General features: G+C 37.5%; 1 protein-coding gene across 1 annotated transcript in view; it reads right to left on the bottom strand.

Annotated features, from left to right (window-relative positions):
* The window catches only part of TMEM38B (transmembrane protein 38B), a 774,558-nt gene that overhangs the window by 711,987 nt on the left and 47,711 nt on the right, over nucleotides 1–14,860 (bottom strand). The window lies entirely within an intron of this gene.

Here is a 14,860-nt window from a genome sequence, read left to right as displayed (position 1 = left end):
CTCCAAATGTTTATTGAATATATGAGGGAGGAATTAAAATAATATCTAAATTGGCCCAAGAACAGATCTTCTGTTCTGATTATAGAAAAATAAAATAAAATTCTGAAACCTTATTTGATTTTTGTTGACCTAATAAACTGAAAAAATATGTATATATATTCATTTTACTGCATTAGCGGTAACTCTAGCAATCAAATTACATATTGATTTGTGTTGGAGAAGACTGAACACTTGGTGCTAAAGCAGTGTCGTTTCTTTTATCTGTGAGCAACAGTCCCCTGCCCCTTCTTAGTGAATCCTAGAACCTAAGTCATAAATAGTGATAAAATTCTGCCAAAGATATTTCTCACAGGAGGGATATAGATCTTCCTTTCCTATGATACACTGACTTAACTAAACAGCTACCCTTGTGAATTCCAATTAGCAACAGCTTTTGTTCTTTCTGGTCAGACTTTTAGGCAAATATAAAATCTTCAGGATTCCAGCCATTTTTGAGTGTAGGTGAGAAGCATTCAGACACACCTGGAGGCACTCAGTAACCAACCGAGCGATGACTGGCTTGGTCTTGGCCAAACTGAAACCTGGACATTGTGGATTCTCCTCAGAGAAGGTGCCTGTTGGGTGTGTGACAAAGACAACATGACTAGATGTGCATGGAGAGGGTGTGTTTTCCAGTTTTACCTAAAGTGTGAACCTGTAAAGCTGCTACCAGTGCGTGTGCATGTGCACTGCCCCCCTGCCCCAGAGACAACCACTGACATATTCATGAAAAGAGTCTTTAGCAAAGAACAGATGACAAGATTTTATGTGCAGACCAAGAAGAGAGGGGTGATGTTCTCAGAAGGGAGTTGATAAGCAATACCTATGAGTTATCCCCCAAAAGTAAGAAAAGGCCTCCAAAAGCTATGGGAGCGATTAAGGATCCTGCTTTTGATTAACAATGCATAACTCTGAAACTATATGCGGTTTTTTAAGGCTGCCACTCTTATATAGAGTGAATGGAGTATTTTACAAATTGTTCCTCAGACACATGTTCATACATTCTGAGATCACGACTGTAAGAGAATGTGATTTTCCTCATTCTGGGCAACTGAGTTGAAGTGCCAAGGACAATGAGACAGACCTTTAGTCAAGTGTGGCTTAGGCATATTGTTTCTTCTCCCAGGAATGTGAAATGGTGCAGAGAGCAGAAACTCACTTTTAGCCATGAGACTTGTGTCAATAGTAGTTGTTTTCCTCAAAACAAATCCCAAGTCTCAAAGAAGGCCTCTGTCTTTTCAGTAAATCTCATCCTCTGAAATTGCTTTTCAAAAGTTTGAGCCATATTTTATTCTTTCATCCATATTCATTACATATGTACCACCTATTATATGCCAGGTTCTGCAGATATGTGTTAAGCAGACACTGTCCTGAGAAAATGAACAAGGTTTTCTATGTAGTGCTGCCTGAAAAGCCATCCAAACCTAATGCTGAAAAAAAAAAAAAAAAAAAAACCCAATAATTTATTTTGCTCAGAAATCTCTAATTTTGGCAGGGGTCAGAGCACAAGATCCCCTCTGTTTTACATCTTCTGGGGAAGTTCAATGGCCAGGGGGCTGGAATCACCTGAAGTCTTGTTCACTAACCTATCTGGAGGTTGATACTGGCTGTAGGCTGACATCTTTGCTGGGGCCACAATGCTGCAATATAGCCCATCTGTATAGTCCTCCCACTTCTTCACTGCATGATGATCAGTGTCCAAGAATGAATAACCCAAGAGAAACCAGAGGATGTTGCATGGCTTTTTCTGACCTTGCTTCAGAAGTCACACAGCATCATTTGTGGTGCAGTCTGTTCCTTTGAGCAATGACATAAGCTCACTCGTATTCAAGGGGAAGGGAATTAGACTCTACCCCTTCATTGGACAAGGGTCAATATGTAGACATGTATTGAAACTACCACAAGAAAATAGACAATTACAATGAGAAAAGAAGTAGCAAAAAACCTGGCAAGTTTACATAATTACAAGTAATTTGGGAGAGCCAAATGTAAAGTATAAGAAAGAGAGACAAGGTATGAGGCATAGAGGAGGGGCAGGGGTAGGACTGGAGTGAATGACCTGTTCAAAGGTTGTTAGAGTATCCAAATAAGAGATGATGTTGATGGAATGGGTTAAGTCATGTTGATTGGGGTGGGAAGAAAATGACAAAGTCAGGAGATCTTAAGAGTTAGAGTTGATGGGACTCGATGACTAATGGTTGGTAGGAGAGAGAAAAAGGAGTCAAGGGTAAGAACAAGACTTTGGCCTTGAGTAAGCAAGTGATATCATTTCCTCATACCTGGGACACAAGAAGAAGTACAGTTTTGAGGGATGAGGTAATGGGATGCTGATGGATTCTGTTTTGAATTTGGAGTGCTTGTGGGACATTCAAGTGGAACCATTCTCAAGGCTGTTGCATATGTGAACAGAGGTTATGTAGGGGAGTTCCCACCCTGGCTCAGCGGTAATGAATCTGACTAGTATCCATGAGGTTGTGGGTTCGATTCCTGGCCTTGTTCAGTGGTTAAGGATCTGCTGTTGCTGTGAGCTGAGGCGTAGGTTATGGATGTGGCTCAGATTCTGCATTGCTGTGGCTGTGGTGTAGGCCAACAGCTGCAGCTCCAATTAGACCCTTAGCCTGGGAACTTCCATATCCTATGAGGGTGCGGCCCTAAAAAGACAAAAAAAAAAAAAAAAAAAAAAGAAAAAAGAAAAGAAAAAAAGAAGTTATGTATGAAGACTGGGGTTTGAAAAAAGATTTGATATTCATCAGCATATTGATTATATAGATGGCATTTGCAGACCTGGGTGAATGAGTAAAAAGAGACCCAAGGAGCAACCCTGAGATTCACTAGTATTTAAAGAATAGGGAAGAGGAAAAGAATCCCACGAAATGAATGGTAAAATAAGTCAAACCAGGAAGTGGGGCATCATGGAAGCCCAGGGAAGATTGTTTCAAGAAGAGAATAGTGAACAATAAGAGAGACTGTAGAGAAGAAGGGTAACTTGAGAATTGAAGCAATTCTTAGGTAATGAAGACAGCTGAGCCCTGACATTTTCTGTTTCCTTCTGTACCCTTTATGAGGTTAATCTCAAGGTAATGGGGTCTCCCAAGTAATGGTCAAAATGGACTCCAATATCACCAATAAACAATACGGAATTTAACTGAAGACTTTGTGGAGAGGTGGAGGTGTAATTGCATACTACCTAGCAAAACTTGATGAAAATCTTCTTTACCAGTCTCTTCCAAACCAGACCTACAGATGGCCAACAAGCACATGAAAAAAAATGCTCAACATCACTAATTATTAGAGAAATGCAAATCAAAACTACTATGAGGTACCACCTCACACCACTCAGAATGGCCATCATTAATTAAGTCTACAAATGACAAATGCTAGAGAGGGTATGGAGAAAAGGGAACCCTCCTACACTGTTGGTGGGAGTGTAAATTGGCACAACCACTATGGAAAACAGTATGGAGGTACCTCAGAAAACTAAATATAGAACTATCAAATGACCCAGCAATCCTACTCTTGGGTATATATCCAGACAAAACTTACCTTGTAAAAGACACATGCACCCATATGTTCATTGCAGCACTATTCTCAATAGCCAAGACATGGAAACAACCTAAAAGTTGAATCAGCAGATGAATGGATTAAGAAGTTGTGGTATATATACACAATGGAACACTATACAACCATAAAAAAGAACAAAATAATGCCATTCGCAGCAACATGGATGGAACTAGAGACTCTTACACTAAGTGAAGTAAGTCAGAAAGAGAAAGACAAGTAGCATATGATATCACTTATATCTGGAATCTAATATATGGCACCTTTCCACAGAAAAGAAAATCATGGACGTGGAGAACAGACTTGTGGTTGCCAAGGGGTGGGGTGGGGGAGGGAGTGGGACTTACTGGGAATTTGGGGTTAATAGTTACAAACTATTGCCTTTGGAATGGATAAGCAATGAGATTCTACTGTATAGCACAGGGAACTATATCTAGTCACTTATGATGGGGCGTAATAATATGAGAAAAAAGAATGTATATATGTATGTGTGACTGTGTCACCTTGCTGTACAGTAGGAAATTGACAGAATGCTGTAAACCAGCTATAATGGAAAAAATAAAAATAATTTAAAATAAAAAAAGGAAATCTTCTTTACCCATCTCTGTTATTTTACCAAAATTTCTCTTCCTTTATCTCTTCTCTATGCACAAGCCTCTTTCTCCAGCTTCTTCAGTACTGCCACCCTCCAATATTTTAACTGTTTTCTTATCTTGTTCTCTCTCCCCTTTTCACTTTGCTTGGTAGGGCCAAGCAGGGTCTGTTGGAAGCCAGAGTGGTAAGAGTCGTTATATTTCTTTCTCTAAATGTAAATTAGCAGGCAAAAATATTTGTGGAACTAGCTCCTTAGGTCACAGTGATTCTAGTAACGTTTTGTTTAATGACTACTTTTGATTTTTATTGATTCTTTTCCTCTGAAAGATGGTCACCGATTTTTGCTGTCTCAATCTGTTGTACTGTTTGTCTTAGTCTATATATTGAGATCTTAGCTACATGTTCAGTGAGAATACTCTCTCTGATCTCCATCAGCTGGAAGGTAAACATACCAGCATGTATTTCATGGTTAGTCTAGTAGACTAACAACTGTAGCCAGTTGGTCAAAAGCACAAGTAACAACCTGGGCTTACAACTTGTGTCTCTTTGTTCGACTGTAGTAGCTCTCATGGAATTTATCATAAATCCAAAAGGGGACCTTGTTGTTTCAACCTTGTCTTCTTAGGGCTGTAAAAGCCCTATTCCAATAGTGCCTGCCTGCTGTCTTTGGTTAAACCATAGGAGTTCCTATTGTGGCTCAGTGGGTTAAGAACCTGACATAGTGTCCATAAGGATGAAGGTTTGATACCTGGCCTTACTCAGTGGATTAAGGATTTGGCATTTCTCTAAGATGTGATGTAGGTCACAGGTGTGGCTGGGATCCAGTGTTACTGTGGCTGTGGCATAGGCTGGCAGCTGCAGCTGATTCAGCCCCTAGCTTGGGAACTTCCATATGCTACTGGTGTGACTGTAAAAAGAAAAGAAAAAAAAAGGTTTATTGGTTTGGGTTGCTATAGATTAATATAACATTCTACTCATCAATGGCCAGATGGCGGAACCTTTGAATTGGCTATATTTGAAGGAAAAAAAGTTTTTTTTAGAGACCTCTCATCCTAAACAATTGTATTATTGCTAGGCTTATGGACTCCCTTAAAAAGATGGAAGGACAGAAATTAGAAGAAAAATCAAAATTTCTTAGACCTCTTCCTATTTGCCTTCAGACATTTGCAGATACTGTGACAAATTGGACAATGGAATTACAATTATTCTGCACTTAAGAAAACAAAGAAAAAGGGAGTTCCCATTGTGGCCCAGTGGCAATGAACCCAACTAGTATCCATGAGGTTGGGGGTTCAATCCCTGGCCTCACTCAGTGGGTTAAGGATCCCGCCTTGCCATGAACTTTGGTGTAGGTCGTGGATGTGGCTTGGATCCCATATTGCTGTGGCTGTGGTGTAGGCCAGCCCCTGCAGCTCCATTTCGACCCCTAGCCTAGTAACTTCCATATGCTGCAGATAGGTCCTAAAAAGGAAAAAAAAAGAAGGAGAAAAAGGAACAAAAGGTACTGTTTGGAAATTGGGCAAATAAAAATAATTTTAAATGTTAAGACCTGTGGTCTTAAAACCTATAAATATTTCCAAAAAAAGATGGCCAGGCAAAAAAGTGAGTGCCACCCCATTTGCAACTAGATATGGCTGAATAGAAAATGTGGATTAAACCTCAGTTGTTAACTATTGTCTTAACAAAATGTAGCCAGCCCTCAAGGAAATTACAACCTAGAATTACAATGGCCATTATGGGGAACATTCCAATTAGATACATTTAAAGAGTGCACTTAAAAGCAAGGGCTCCCAAATCAAACAAACAGAATGGAATACCTATTTTAATTGGTATGCCAAAAACTCCAAAAGGCTTCAAAATTCCAAAATTGCTTTGTTGAAAGATTTGTTGTAAAAGGTATAAAATAAGATAGGAGACCATTGGTCTGACTGAACTCATGACCAAAGCTGATATTCAGAGCTTAATAAAAAAACTGGGCCTCATCTCCTAAGTTAAATATACCCAGAGAGAAAGAAAAACTTTCTAACATAAGTGGATGGATATGTCAGTCCTTTGATAAGCAACACACCTCAAAGATTTATCTCAAAAGGCTTATATACGTATTCTGATCTTAGGAAATCCAAGTTTTTCTTGGAGGAACTTGTATTCCTTCCCTATGCCTCTGAGATGTAAAAATTCTACGAACTTCAGGGAGATAATTCCTATGAGAAGAAAAACAAAAGGGGGGAAATGTTCATTTGAAAATTTAAATGAGTTAAAATTCATATGTCTTCTCCACCAATATTAGTAGTAAAATGTTTTAGCCATCTGAACAGATAAACTTAGCTTTTTCCAATTGCCAAAAAATTTGGATCCCACCAAGGACATTTTTCACAGAACTCAAACAAAATATTTTAAAGTTTGTTTGGAAGCACAAAAGACACAGAATAGCCAAAGACATCCTGAAAATGAAAAATGGAGCTGGAGGAATCAGGCGCCCAGATTTCAGACTATTTCACAAAGCAACAGTCATCAAAACCGTATGGTACTGGCACAAAGACAGAAATATAGATCAGTGGAACAGGAGAGAAAGCCCAGAATTCAACCCTCGCACTTACAGCCAAGTAATCTATGATGAAGAAGGCAAGAATATACAATGGAGAAAGGACAGCTTGTTCAATAAGTGGTGCTGGGAAAACTGGACAGCCACATGTCAAAGAATGAAAGTAGAACACTCCCTAACACCATACACAAAAATAAACTCCAAATGGATTCAAGACCTAGATATAAGACCAGACACTATCAAACTCCTAGAGGAAAACATAGGCCAAACACTCTCTGACATAAACCACAGTAACATCTTCTCAGATCCACCTCTTAGAGTAATGACAGTAAAAACAAAAATAAACAAATGGGACCTAAGCAAACTTCAAAGCCTCTGCCCAGCAAAGGAAACGCTAAACAAAACAAAAAGACAACCCAGAGAATGGGAGAAAATCTTTGCAAGTGAATCAACTGACAAGGGATTAATCTCCAAAATTTATAAACACCTCCTACTGCTCAATACCAAACAAACAAACAACCCCATCAAAAAATAGGCAGAAGATTTAAACAGACAGCTCTCCAAAGAAGACATATAGATGGCCAAAAAACACATGAAAAGATGTTCAACATCACTCATTATTAGAGAAATGCAAATCAAAACCACTCTGAGGTACCACCTTACACCAGCCAGAATGGCCCTCATCCAAAAGTCTACAAACAATAAGTGCTGGAGAGGGTGTGGAGAAAAAGGAACCCTGTTACCCTGTTGGTGGGATTGTAAACTGGTGCAACCACTGTGGAAAGCAGTATGGAGATTCCTCAGAAAACTAAAAATAGAACAACCATTTGATCCAGCAATCCCACGCCTGGGCATCTATCCAGAGAAAACCATGACTTGCAAAGACACATGTACTCCAGTGTTCATTGCAGCACTATTTTCAATAGCCAAGACATGGAAACAACCTAACTGTCCATCGACAGAGGAGTGGCTCAAGAAGAGGTGGTATATATACACAATGGAATATTACTCAGCCATTAAAATGAATGAAATACCAGCATTTCTAGCAACATGGAGGGACCTAGAAATTATCATGCTAAGTGAAATCAGTCAGACAATGAGACACCAACATCAAATGCTATCACTGACATGTGAAATCTGAAAAAAAGGACAGACTGAACTTTGCAGAACAGATACTGACTCACAGACATTGAAAAATGTATGGTCTCCAGAGGAGGCAGTTTGGGGGGTGGGGGGATGTGCTTGGGTTATGGGATGGAAATCTTGTGAAATTGGATTGTTATGATCATTATACAACTATAGATGTGATAAATTCATTTGAGTAATTAAAAAATGGGAAAAAAAAGAAAAAAATGTCTTTGGAAGATTAAAAAAAAAATTTGGATACCACTATTCTTTTGTAAACCAGTAAGTGTTGAGCTGTCATGCCTATCTCATGATTTAAATTTTTTTAATGTTTTTTATTTTTTCCATTATAGTTGCTTTATAGTATTCTGTCAATTTTCTACTGTACAGCAAAGTGACCTAATCACACATGTATATACATTCTGTTTCTCACATTATCCTCCATTATGCTCCATCATAAGTGATTAGATATAGTTCCCTGTGCTATACAGCAGGATCTCATTGCTTATATACTCCAAATGTAATAGTTTGCATCTATTAAGCCCAGACTTCCGGTCCATCCCACTCTCTCCCCCCCTACTTGGCAACCACAAGTCTCTTCTCCAAGTCCATAAGTTTCTTTTCTTTGGAAAGATTCATTTGTGCCATATATTAGATTCCAGCTCTAAGTGATATCATATGATATTTGTCTTTCTTTTTCTGTCTTACTTCACTTAGTATGAGAGTCTCTAGTTCCATCCATGTTGCTGCGCATGGCATTATTTTGTTCTTTTTTTATGGCTGAGTAGTATTCATTGTGTATATATACGACGTCTTCTTAATCCATTCACTGGGGCACAAAACTAACCTCAACAAATTTAAGAGTATAGAAATTATTTCAACTATCTTCTCTGACCACAGTGGCATGAAACTAGAAATCAACCACAGGAAGAGAAATGAGAAAAAGCTGACTACATGGAGACTAAACAACATGCTACTAAAAACTAGTGGGTCAATGAGGAAATCAAAAAGGAAATTAAAAAATACCTCAAGACAAATGATACTGAAAACACAACCATTCAAAATCTATGGGATCCCATAAAAGTAGTCCTTAGAGGGAAATTCATAGTGATACAGGCCTTCCTCAAAAAAGAAGAAAAATCTCAAATTGATGACTTAACCCACTACCTAAATGAATTAGAAAAAGAACAAACAAAACCTAGTCAGCAGAAGGAAAGAAATCATAAAGATCAGAGAGGAAATCAATAAAATAAAGATTCAAAAAACGATAGAAAAAAATCAATAAAACCAAGAGCTGGTTCTTTGAAAAGGTAAACAAAATTGACAAACCTCTGGCCAGACTTAACAAGAAGAGGAGAGAAAAAACCCAAATAAACAAAATAAGAAATGAAAAAGGAGAAATCTCAGCAGTACTGCAGAAATACAAAAAACCGTAAGAGAATACTATGAACAATTTTATTCCAATAAATTTGACAACCTAGAAGAAATGGACAACTTTCTAGAGACATACAGCCCACCAAAACTGAATCAAGAAGAAATATACCAACTGAACAGACCGATCACTAGAAATGAAATTGAATATTTTTATGAACTCCCTATGAACAAAAGTCTAGGACCAGATGGCTTCACAGGTGAATTCTACCAAACATACAAAAAGAACTTATACCCGTCCTTCCTAAACTTTTCCAAAATGTTGAAGAAGAAGGAACAGTCCCAAAGACATTCTAATACGAAAACCAGACAAAGATACTACAAAAAAGATTTATAGGCCAATATCTGATGAATATAGATGCAAAAATTCTCAACAAAACTTTAGCCAACTAAATCCAACAACATATAAAAAAGATCATACACCATGACCAAGTGGGATTCATCCCAGGTTCACAAGGATGGTTCAACATATGCAAATCAATCGTCACACACCACATTAACAAAAGAAAAGTTAAAATTTTTTTAAGCAAAAGCTATAAGATTTCTGTATGTCTGCCTATATGTTTATGTATGTGTTTATATATGTATGCTATAGATGTGTGATATTTTTCTGACTCTGGATGGTATATGGTATACTAAAATTAATCTGTGAAAGAGCTATTTTAATTGGCTTAAACAACTGCTTATAAAAAATTCTCAAAAATGTAATAAAAGCTAACCCAAATGTTTTTCAAGATCATGTGATTTAGGATTAAGCTTTGGAAATGAAAGAAAGTTTAGGTTTATTAGTTTCATTAAAACAGGTCTGTCTTTAGCATTATCAGCATTATGTATAACATTTTAATTCTATCTAGGTTTACTAAAAGTGATATAAGCTCAGTTGTCACTATCACAAAATTTGTCAGCCAGAAAAAAAAAAGGCTTGAGTTGATGGTTCACTTTGTTTAATGTCTCATGAAGTTTTCATATATAATATAAACATAATTGTTTAGAAAAAGTAAAATTAAATAGATGTAAGTAGGATAAATATTTTTAGGTAAACTTTTTACCAGTAAAAGTGTTATGGTAAATATACCTAAAAATAGCTTCCAAAATCTTTTTAATTACTAGAAACCTTAATGTTCTAATATGTTGAATGATAAGTTAAATTCATTGAGCATCTGACTTTCAAATAAGATGAAAGACTGAACATTAGTTGCTAGACAATTCTAAGTTGGTGTTCCCATCGTGGCTCAGCAGAAATGAATCTGACTAGCATCCATGAGGACGCAGGTTCGATCCCTGGCCTTGCCCAGTGGATTAAGGATCTGGCATTACCATGAACTTTGATGTAGGTCACAAACATGGCTCGGATCCTGAGTTGCTGTGGCTGTGGTGTAGGCCAGCAGCTACAGCTCTGATTAGACCCCTAGCCTGGGAACCTCCATATTCCATGGGGGCGGCCCTAAAAAGAAAAAAAAAAGAAAAGTCTAAGTTTACCTACTTTTGACCCCTTTTTACAGAGGAACTAAGGATGTTTGTAAACATGTTTTGTGCCAAATTGAAAAAACATGTGTTATGAGGAAACATGTGTTTCTAGAAATTATGAAATATGTTAATACATTTGTCAAAGAATGCTTATATAATAGTATACAATTGCTTACTTCTTAGTTTTCACTAAAAATTAAGATTTATAAGTGTTTAGTATTTTAATTAATATACATGATTAAAGCTGCTAGAAATATAAGTGAAACAGTTGTGCATCAAGGAAAGTAAAATATATTTTTCAGGAAGAAAGGGTATGTATGGGGTATGGAGAGACATTCTTTGTTGAGGAAAATGAAAGTGATTTTGTCCTAAAGCTGATTATTTCTAAATGGGAAAGAAAACAAGGGTAAACTAAAATGGATGTTGAAAGTTGTAAAAGGTTTGTGGAAAAAGAAATATTTGGAAAGGAACTGTATGTGTGGTTAGGACTGGCTAAGATTGGAGTGAATTTAATTAAGTAAATGAGCTTTAATATCAAAAGTGATCTGGTACAAAATTAGAATTTGGTTTTACTCTGTTAAACGGACTATATTTGTCGGATTATTGGTCCGCTCTTTTTTTTTCCTTTTCTTTTTTTAGGTTGCGCCCATGGCATATGGAAGTTCACAGGCTAGGGTTTGAACTGGAGCTATAGCTGCTGGCATGTGCCACAGCCACAGCAATGCCAAATCCAAGCCACATCTGCCACCTATACCACAGCTCACGGCAACACCAGATCCTCAACTCACTGAGTGAGGCCAGGGATCAAACCCACATCATCATGGATGCTACTCGGATTTGTTTCCGATGTGCCACAAATGCAAACTCCCTATTGGTCTGCTCTTGAGAAAAACTTGTAAAAGGCTTTTCTTTATTTTTTTTTTTAATAGTAATCTGTCTAGAGAACAAGGATTCTATGTTTTGTCTAAATAATTTCCTATGTTTGGGAGTTCCTGTTGTGGCTCAGTGAAAAAGAATCTGACTAGCATCCACGAAGACGCAGGTTCGATTCCTGGCCTCGCTCAGTGGGTTAAGGATCCAGCATTGTAGTGACCTGTGGTGTAGGTCACAGACATGGCTTGGAACTGACATGGCTGTGGCTGTAGCATAGGCCAGCGGCTACAGCTCCAGTTTGACCCCTAGCCTGGGAACCTCCATATGCCAAGAGTGCGGCCCTAAAAACACGAAAAAACAAAACAAAATAATTTCGTATGCTTTATGTTTTTATCAGGTCTTTGATTTCTTAAGGAAACTAAATCTTGATATTAAAAGAGTTAAGTTTTGCTTAGAACTATGTAACTTTCTGTATCTGCCTATAAAATCTTTAACTTTCACTATGGTTAAATGGATAACAAGTATTTTTCATAGTGATCTATGATTCTATTTGACCAATTGTTTTAAAACCTTTTGATATTCTTGACAAACTTCCCAAAACCAAATTCTAAATGAAAACTTTGAAATGTTCCGAGGGTCTCTGGAACATTTCAAAAGATGTAATCTTTCTCTTTATAAAAAAGGAAGATGTTAAACTAATTGGTCTTAGTCGATATGTTAAATTACCTGGGAAGCATTGTCAAATAAGAAGTAATACTAAGTCTTTTTTACATTGTCCCTGTATAGGTACACATTATAAGTGTTCCAGAAATTGTATGAAATTCCTAAATATCTGATATGTCCTGGTCATCATAATTTTGGTTATCTTAAAATGTTGTTGGAGTTCCCATTGTGGCTCAGAGGTAACGAACCCGACTAATATCCAACAGGACACAGGTTTGATCCCAGGCCTCACTCAGTCGGTTGAGGATCCAGCCTTGCTGTGAGCTGTGGTATAGGTCGCAGATGCGGCTTGGGTCCCATGTTGCAGTGGCTGTGGTGTAGGCCAGCAGCTACAGCTCTGATTTGACCCCATATGCCATGGGTGCAGCCCTAAAAAGACAAAAAAAAAAAAGTTGTATATCACAAAAATAACTACACTTTATCAAATGAACTCTAACATAGAAATTTTGTCTTTTGTAATTTAGTTATTGTTTTGCTCTGATGATTTTGAAAGTATGTTTCATCTTCAAACAGATTCATAGAAAAGACTCTTGGCACATATTCTAGAATACAGGTATTTGATAAACTTTCATATTGTATAAGTGAACTAGATAAGAAATTATAGAACCCAATGGTGAAACTATTATAGCTTCATAAAACCGCCAACAAAAGATCGAGATCAATATGAGTTAATTACATGGGACTGAATGAACTAATGAGAATGATTATTTTTGTGTGTGATTTCTTTTTGTTTGAAACATTGCTTATTTTAAAAAGTTAATACTTTTTAAAATAAGCAATGTTCACGAGTTCCTGTTGTGGCTTAGCAGGTCACAGACCCGACTAGTATCCATGAGGATGCGGGGTTCAATCCCTGGCCTCACTCAGTGGGTGAAGGATCCAGCATTGCCGTGAGCTATGGTATAGGTCACAGACACGGCTCAGATCATGTGTTGCTGTGGCTGTGGTGTAGGTCAGTAGCTCTAGCTCCGATTTTATCCCTAGCCTGGGAACTTCAATTTGCTGCACGTGCTGCCCTAAAAAAATAAAAAATAAAAAAAAAAAATTTGTTTTCCAGTTATAAAGAAGCCTTTCCTCTTAAGCTTACTCTGACTTAGAGTAATTTGGTAAATTATATTTTTGTAAATAGAACTGAAACGCTGATTTTTTTTTGCCCTGATTCCTCCAGAATTTAGACATTCTCAATCAGTATTCCTATTTTCATGGCAGTGTAGTTATCTGCATAAATTCAGTAGGAATTTGTCCTTCTTGAAACAGAACACAATTGGAAAGATTGATTATTTTACTAAGGCTTTGACCTTAATGTTGTATTTGAGAGAGCACGCATAGATTCAGATATGACTAGATACCACTCAGGAATTATGGTCAACTTTATGGAGCCAATAAAGACCCCTGGAAAAACAGCCTAGTGTCTTGCTTAGGTTTCCCAGCGATCTTACCCAGTGAGTAAGGAAGGTCACTTCCTGGCAGGTTTAGGAACCTCAAGCTATTTTGGGGATCTCAAGAAGAGATTCAGGAGTTCCTGTCGTGGTTCAGTGGTTAACAAATCTGACTAGGAACCATGAGGTTTCGGGTTTGATCCCTGGCCTTGCTCAGTGGATTAAGGATCTGGCGTTGCTATGAGCTGCAGACACGGCTCGGATCCTGCATTGCTGTGGCTCTGGCGTAGGCTCCAGTGAGACCCCTAGCCTGGGAACCTCCATATGCCACAGGTGCGGCCCTAGAAAAGGCAAAAACAAAAAAGACCAAAAAAAAAAAATTCATACACATCTACAGATATTGTAGGCAAGTCTAATGGCAAACTCTTAGCTTGGTTTCTTGGCCTCAAGAGGCATTTAAAAGTGCAATGTGAAATTCCTTATGAAAGATTCCAGCAAACCAGATATAAAGGAGTCTATAAGGTCAGTTATTATTCTTACTGCACTTGTATAAATAAACAGGTCAAGTTTATTGAAACTAGATCTATTTTTGCAAACAAATTAGTCTTTATTTGGCTATCTTTAGTAAAAATGTGGTTGATTTTAGAGAAGAAAAAATATGCTTGTGGATATTGGATTCTAATATTGTCCATTGTCTTTGAGGTTTATTCCTGTAAATTGTTCTAGATCCTGAGTTCCTTTAGTTGCCACCTATCTGGCTACAATTCTCCCAGCTAAGATTTCCAATATCTCCCATCTTTTTGACTAGAAATCATTGAGAAATAAAATTGCTTTTTTTCTTGAATCCCAGCAAGCTGAACCTAGATGACTTGATATGAACTTGAGAGAAATCATCACAACACTTAATGTTTAGATAATCTTTTTTGTGCCTGTTGTTGTATAGGCCACGCAGAAAGTTTATCAGTACACCTGATGATATTATCAGAGACATTTAAATTAAAAATCAGGAAAATCTGATTGCCATCTAAAATGCTTTGGGCTGGACATCTAGAAATCTTCTGAACTTGCTGCCTTCAGAACCGAAAATGGGATTATGGTCTACTCCAGGCACTAACCATTGTTTTCCTTT

Source organism: Sus scrofa, chromosome 1 (genome assembly GCF_054392235.1).
Source record: "Sus scrofa isolate SSC_HxYL_T2T_F1_AM1 chromosome 1, Sscrofa_HxYL_maternal_Yorkshire_Landrace_v2.0, whole genome shotgun sequence".
NCBI lineage: Eukaryota > Metazoa > Chordata > Mammalia > Artiodactyla > Suidae > Sus > Sus scrofa.
This window is presented reverse-complemented; position numbering and strand designations above follow the sequence as displayed.